At 38.8% G+C, this 7739-nt stretch overlaps 2 non-coding genes across 2 annotated transcripts; both read right to left on the bottom strand.

Annotated features, from left to right (window-relative positions):
- Nucleotides 1–5155: 5155 nt before the first annotated feature.
- TRNAM-CAU (transfer RNA methionine (anticodon CAU)) lies at nucleotides 5156–5227 on the bottom strand. The gene has a single exon. It is a non-coding gene; the product is annotated as a tRNA-Met (tRNA).
- Nucleotides 5228–6988: 1761 nt separating this feature from the next.
- TRNAS-CGA (transfer RNA serine (anticodon CGA)) lies at nucleotides 6989–7070 on the bottom strand. Its single transcript has one exon. It is a non-coding gene; the product is annotated as a tRNA-Ser (tRNA).
- Nucleotides 7071–7739: the final 669 nt, after the last annotated feature.

The following is a 7739-nucleotide window of genomic DNA, read 5'->3' as shown; positions in this document are numbered from 1 at the left end:
GTTCGAAAGGATATTAGTTTCGCTGTCTTACAGTTCAATTAACCTTGTCACATGGTGTTTTCCAGGTATTTACTGACAACAAATACTCAGTAGATTTAGATATGTAGGCTCAAACAACAACAAGCTAATTCAATATTCTTTTAATTTGCCAAATGCTTCAATCAAATTGCATTCTGGTTTGATTGGAAGAATTTGAGAAAATGAAAGATCAAGCATTAACTTTGAATGAAGAAACACGGGTTTGAAAAAAAATACAGGTAAAGGTACAGTGGTTGTCTCTCGATACTGGGACTTGAGTTTATTGTTTTTTTTTAGAATTGTAGAAAATATACAAATCACTTCGAATTTCAAGATTCTAGGTTTTCGAGATCTTTACACTTAAAAAAATCTACACGCGCCGTTCATGTGTTTCACATTTGAATTGGCGCAATGTGGCAAACACATTCATTTCAAATGTCTAACTTATGAAATCAGCCATACCTTATCCATGCTCCATTCACTTACAGCACACATGAATTTCATGTGATTTAAATGTCAAAGTCATGTGCATGATTTATTACCATGATATGTTTTGCATATGAATATGTTCTACAACACATGCTAAATTTAAACACGATGCACATGAATTTGATGAAAGACCTTGTAGCAATCTAATAGTATAACTATTGGATTCCAAGTTGATTTGTTGCTCTGAAATAGATAACTGAATTTCATTTAAGCAAATCGTAGTCATGCATACTGCATTCCAATAGTATCGTACAAACAGAAAAATTGTTATCTGATACGCTTGAAACTCAATATACAGAACTACGGTCTACTTAAAAGATAATTATTGAACGGGGTTCAGTATGTAAAAATGATAAATACGATACATTTCAATTTTCATACATTAATTTACATTTTCATATTGGTTGTACAGTATATTAATCGTAGAAGATAGCTTAACCTATGCCCTGGATGCTCTAATCCTGTTTTTCGTTGGATCAATGCCGTGTTCTGTAATGAAAATATTGCATTAATGTTATAAATATATCTTATCATACAAACAATGTACTCACGGTTAATAATTTCTATAATTTCGTTAGGAAAACCTAACTCCACTAACAAACTTACTCTCCTCGCAAAGTTGCTGGTGCCTTCCATGTTTGTTTTGACACTTTAGACACTCTTCTCATCATTATAGTGAGATCCGTACGATTCATGTGTCATACACGTTAAAAACACTAGTGGAAAACAGTAGCGCAGAATTATATGAGGATCTCATGGATTTCGATAAGTAAACATATGAAATCAATGTGTGGTTAGTATTGATTTCATAAGCAATAAAAACATATTATTTTTTTGTGTAAATCTCATGACATGCGAGGGAAAAGCACATGATTCTATGGTGACAAGCAATGAATGGTCTTCATATTCCAAAACACATGAATGGAACGTGTCATTTTTTTTTAGTGTAGAATAGATACATTATTTAAAGGGCGAACACGAAATTATTGCGACACCGAAAATGTCATGCCAATTTTCTTTTAATGTTTAGAATCAAACCAAAATTTTAGGGTAGTTTTATACATATATTTACTTCAAAAATCAAAAGAAAAGTTAATCGATGGAGCCTTGAGTGTAAAATTGAACGCATTTTCGCTTGATGCCCTCCATTAAAGTCTTTACAGTGTCATCCGGTACCAGTTTCTCAGTTTTTTTTTTTTCCATTTTCTTAACATGTCCTTCTCGTCTTTGACTGTCTTCTTGCTCTTCCGAAGTTCCCGCTTCATTATTGCCCAGTACGACTCCACCGGGTGCAGCTCCGGACAGTTTGGCGGATTCATGTCCTTTGGAACAAAATTGACAGAATTGGCCTCATACCACTCCAGGACACTTTTAGAATAGTGGCATGATGCCAAATCTGGCCAAAATAGCGGAGCTTCGTCGTGCTGCTGCAAGAACGGCAAAAGGCGCTTCTCGAAGCACTCAGATTTGTAGATCTCGCCATTTACTGTGCCCTTTGTCACGAAAGGCTCACTCCTCAGTCCGCAAGAACAGATGGCCTGCCAAATGAGATATTTGGAGGCGAACTTCGACATTTTCTTCTTCTTAAATTTGTCGTCCACATCGAACTTGCTCTTGCCGGTGAAAAACTCCAACCCCGGAATTTGCTTAAAATCGGCTTTTATATACGTTTCGTCGTCCATCACACAGCAGCCATATTTTGTCAGCATCTTCTCGTAGAGCTTCCGTGCCCGAGTTTTAGCCGTCGATTGTTGCCGCTCATCGCGGTTTGGGAAGTTCTGTACCTTGTATGTATGTAGTCATGCTCTCTTCTTTGCATTCTGGACGTAGCTCTGCGACATGCCGATCTTTTTAGCCAAATCACGGCTTGAGACGTTGGGATTTGCTTTAATCATCCGCTTCACCTTTCCCTCCGTCTTTTTGTTCTCCGGTCCCGGTTTTCTTCCAGCTCCTTTGCCGTGGTCCAACGTCAACCGCTCCTGGAACCGCTTCAACACTCTGGAGACGGTTGAATGGTGAATGTTCAACATTTTTCCCAACTGCCGGTGCGACAGGTCAGGAAATTCCAGGTGTTTGGAAAGAATTTGTTCTCTCAACTCGCGTTGGTTCACCTCCATTTTCGTTGAATCGAAAAACACGACTTCGAGTTTGACAGCATGTACACAATACACATCAATGAGAAAGTGTGCAAAATTTGGTTGATTTCAAGCGAGATTTACGTAGGCCATATTAAACGAATTAAACAGATTTTTTTTTTTACAAATTTTTGTCAGCCAGATACATCAGATTTTTAACGATGAAAATACAGATTATTAGAAAAAATGTGGCAACACTGGTAGTAAAGCGGGTAACAAATGTATGGGATAAAACCTTTTTTATTTGATTGTAGCTTGTCTTGGAAAAAAGTGAACGACAAAGACTATGAATAATTTCTTTAGGATGTCTTCAACTTTTTTTTTTTGGGCCTCATTAGGCATCAAAAGTGTATTATTTCCACTTTTCCAAATTTCTATATGGGGATTTTTATTACTTACTACCTTAGCTTTGACTAAATGGTTGATTGTGATATCCCGCATCATTCGAAGCGTTCTGGAACCTTTCCGCATCCTCTCTTCAATCAAATTAGGTCGTATAGGAATCGTCATTCAATTGTGATGTTTATTATCATTTGAATATCTGGGACTTATCCACACTGAACCAAATCACCCTTCATTTATAGAATGAAACATCATTCAGTTGCATCCAGTTTAAATTTTTCTGAAAACCGTATGACAAAATCAGTCGGATGATTTTATATTCGGAAACGTATGATGCTGTTTTGATTGGCGAATGAATATTGACATGATTTTTGTATGTATTTTGTTAGCAATACATATATTAAATATAATGAAAAACATTCAGTATGGAAACGAATGAAATATCTTTTGAGATAGTCCCATAACAAAAATCATTTGATTTCAATTATAATATATTTTATGACGCAATTCACACCAAACTGGACAAATAAGCGCGTTTTCACTTTCTAAAAAGTGTGAAAAAGTGAACATTTCCGTCTAATCGTCTTGGCAAGTAAGCAATAAGTGCACCGATGACAACGAAACAAGTTGACGGAAACGTGCACTTTTATCACACTTTTTAAATTACTTTAGCAATCCAGTTTCAGTTGCAATCAGCAATATAACCGAATAAAAATGGTAACACACGTTATGTGAAAGCTTGAGTGCACAGTTGTTATATGTTTTCAAAGGTCTTAAGAGAATTGAAATGCTCAGATGTAAGTATACGTATCATTTTGCTAACCAGTGTTCACTCGGCTGTCGACAAAAGCAGGCCACTCTCGATGTGTGCTACGCGATCGTCTGTTTTCTCGGCAGCAACCATTGTGTGGTCCTCCTCATTGTTCTTCATCAGCAGTTCTTTCGGTCGATGCGTCGTCGACTTTGGAAAGCAACCGTTTCGTGATAAGTGTGTGAGTGCTGACCACGTTTTGCGTCCATTGTTGCAATGGACGCGCTCTGACCCTCGTTGGCGTACAACAATTTGCCATACAATGAAACTAATGGAAGCGGCTCCAGTCCTGATGGAGGAGGCTTTTTGGATAGCGGAAGATAAAGTGTTTATTGTGTTGTACCTTTTGACTATAGTTTTAAGCTGTATTGTAAAGTGACGAAGAATCCTCGGCTCTGTAAAGTTAATTCGGTTGAGCCTTATCAAATAAATTAATAAACAAAAAAAAAAAAAAATCATTTTGCTAACCCACATGTATTTAATGTTCAAGAATGTCAGCATCCAGATCGTTGTGGTCGACCAATTTTACAAACGAGGCCAGAAGATAAGTTTCCTTCCAGATACACATGCACGATGAGACTTTTGAAGTTTTCTCAATCTTTACCAGGCCCCATAGCAACTACGGATACTTTTCCCAAGAGCCAGAGCAATCACTCCTCTAATGACATCGTTGACAACTCCTAGGAGTTCTACGAAGCCAACATCAATCTGCTGTATAACAACATCTTTGACCCTTTGTTTGCTCTACCTCACCGTCATCATTCGTCTCTCAAGGACCCAGTTCAGTTTAAATCTCAACTTGTTCATCCGAAACTCCATTATTTAATTTCATTTTATAATTAGTTGAAAATAATACGATTATCCTATGATGACTACTTTGGTGATGTTTTGGTTCAGTGCACTCAAAATAAATCTTCTTATGGCGGTAATCTCCAACCGGTATTATCCTTGGGTTTATCCCAATCAAGAATGTCCGAATGCGTTGATGTCGACATTCGAGTTTATCAACACTACCCTAAGCACACATTTTGCAAATCATTGAAACAGGGTCGGTACTAGGGTCGGTATTAAAAGTTAATCCGATTTGAAGCTTACATACAGCAGAACCCTGAACTGAATCTTTTCTTGTTTCCAATCTCAAAACCAAGGACCGTTAACAAGAAGAGCTTAGAGCCAGAGTTCTATGTGGTAGATCTTATACCAGTAACGCACCACGAAAAGGTGATCTACCAGCGTCACTGAACTACCAATGCATTTGTTGTAAGACAAAATACATACAGTGGATATATATATTAATAAAACTTAACACTTATATTTGATGTGCATGTCATTCATTTTGCGTGCCTAAAAAGATATCAGATAGCAGAGCGTAGTTTCGATCTACGGACCTCTGGGTTATGGGCCCAGCACGCTTCCACTGCGCCACTCTGCTTATTTATATCACGTTATAAATTAATACGCCACTTTTCACTTCCATCGCTGATTTCTTGAAAATCCCTCAATCACGCTAAGTAACAACACCTTCGGAATGATGAGACAGTCTATCGTCTATTGGTAAAGTTGATTTGTGCAATTGAGTTGTAATTTGCGAGAAAATTATGATGGAAGTCAAAAGTGACAGTTACGTTATATCGAGGTATATCTACGTCCGTGTATTGGTATCCATGGCAGATACGTATTTCGACTACAATGTGCAGTCTTCATCAGTGTCATTCCCACTAAAGACTGACAATTTCATTAAGACAATTTCAAAAAGAATGACGACGATTCTGCACGTTGTAGTTTCATTTTTATGCATGTGATCTTTGACATTTTTACCTAAGGGATGAGTACTTAAGGAGGTTAGATTTTAAATAAGTCTTTAGTGGCAATGACACTGATGAAGATTGCACATTGTAGTCTAAATACGTATCTTTCGTGAATACCAAAATTAATTAAGTGGAATTTAATGAAAACTAATCTTTTTTGCTGTCTTATTTTATTGAAAATTATAATTATCTGTTCAAAATTACAGTTAAGTTTGATAATCTATACACTTTTGATCAACATTGCGCTCTATTCCTGCCAAATTTGTTTCCGTACTTGAGTTTACGAAGATTTACGCATAATTTGCAATGTGGTTGCCGGAACGTTTTTTAAATAATTTGTAATTCTTATTTTAACTTATTTTTGTTCCCCAAATGCATTGCGTCTAGAAAATAATCGCGTGAAGGTTTTTATACAAAATTATCCATTCTGGAAAAACTTGCTTGTCCGCTGCACTCTATTGCAACAACTGCCATTACATTTGTAGTATGAAACATAAGTCGAGGATGTAATGAATCCAACCTTACATTGGATGTAAGAGAAATTCGTTTTGCGTGTATTCATCGCTACAAAATCCACTGTAGCAGTCTAACAGAGACAAATATTCGTCGCTAACTCTAACAGCAGCGGTATTGCCCTTCTCCCACACAGTGGCAGAACGTAAATTTGATGTCACGTAAGTCACGCTTCTTCCTCTTCGAAGAAGGCGGAAAATCTCTTTGTCCCCTGCGCCCGCCCTGTTGGAACCCTCCGGCACCGGGATCCCCTGGATGGTGCGATGAGAAACGTGACTAGGCCAACTAATAGGATGCACACAATCCAACTTGCATTCCAAAACTTGTGAGTCTTGTGGGGTCCCCACCCCCAATGCCAATCTCAAAGTGGAATTATCAACAATCATAAATAATAAATTGAATTATCCTTATTAATGTTCGGAGCAGCGGTTCGTTTCGGTTCAGTTCGGTTCGTCGTCCCACCAAACAAAGGGAAAACGCTCCGCATTCGTACGAGGAGGGCGAGAGAGAGAAAGAAATCACGTGCACTCGTACCACCGGCCGTCATCGCTCGCAACGCATGTTTAGGGTAGGACGGTCTAAAACGCACCTCTGTTTTTCATGGCGTATAAAATCCCACAACCAGTAATGGGAAAGCGACGCAAACCCGCGCGAGGCCATTTTTCCCCCGTGTTGCATTATGGACTGTTCCCTCCTACGTGGATGGCAGCTCTTATCATCACAGCCTGTGTGTAGGTATTTGCTCCCCATGGCGAAACAAGCTGATTAATATTCATGGTTTGATGCATTGTACCCCCCGGACTTGGAGTGAAGTCGAAGGTTGCAGTTGTCCCAAAGGAGCATTGGAATTTATGCAACAAAAAAAGAACATTCGCAGCCGGTAGGATTCGAACCTACGCTCCCAGAGGGAATCTGATTTCGAGTCAGACGCCTTAACCACTCGGCCACGACTGCTGTTGACATCGCTGCATGTGAAGTCAAATAAATTTTAATTCAACCATAACTTTTCAACGGCACCAATCAATAGTTTCCCCATGTAAAAGCAATCGAGTGTAACCAAACGATGAACGGTAGTTCTCTTCAAATTACTACATTCAACCCAGCAAGCAAATTACACTACAAAGCCGCAGCCAAATTTGTGACCTTATTCATAACTTTGGAAGTCGCTGCTTCTGGCTTTGTTAGCCCACGAGACCTCCAGTGGCATCCAGGAGAAACTTTTCTTCCCGAAAATAAACATAAAGAAGAAACTTTCCCCATAGGAAGGCCACAATGGGCGTTAATGCGCGACACCAGCAGCCCACCAACCAGTGCCATGGGTCGGAATCTACCAGCACACGACACCGCCAGCCGCAGAGCGCCGGTTGGTTCAATCGACAATAATCGCACTGTTAGTTGTGGTGGGGTGGCACTTTTTCTTGGCCATCAGTTAGTGCTGGGGATTTTGCTGAACTGAATAGTGATTGGTTGGACTTTTAGTACCTTTTAAATAGGTTTGAGTTACAGATTTAAAGAACACACGTAGGGTGTCCGGTGTCCTACTGTGATAGTTGGCTCATACCGAATATATGTTGTATCCGCTGGATCGTAAATCTTATTTTATTTCTATATATTAAGTTCATA

The sequence above is a fragment of the Ochlerotatus camptorhynchus genome, unplaced genomic scaffold, assembly GCF_037179485.1.
Source record: "Ochlerotatus camptorhynchus isolate MF236.1 unplaced genomic scaffold, CSIRO-AGI_Acam_v1.1 ptg000162l, whole genome shotgun sequence".
Classification (NCBI taxonomy): domain Eukaryota; kingdom Metazoa; phylum Arthropoda; class Insecta; order Diptera; family Culicidae; genus Ochlerotatus; species Ochlerotatus camptorhynchus.
Note: the sequence above shows the minus strand (reverse complement) of the source record. Positions and strands in the feature narration are given on the sequence as shown.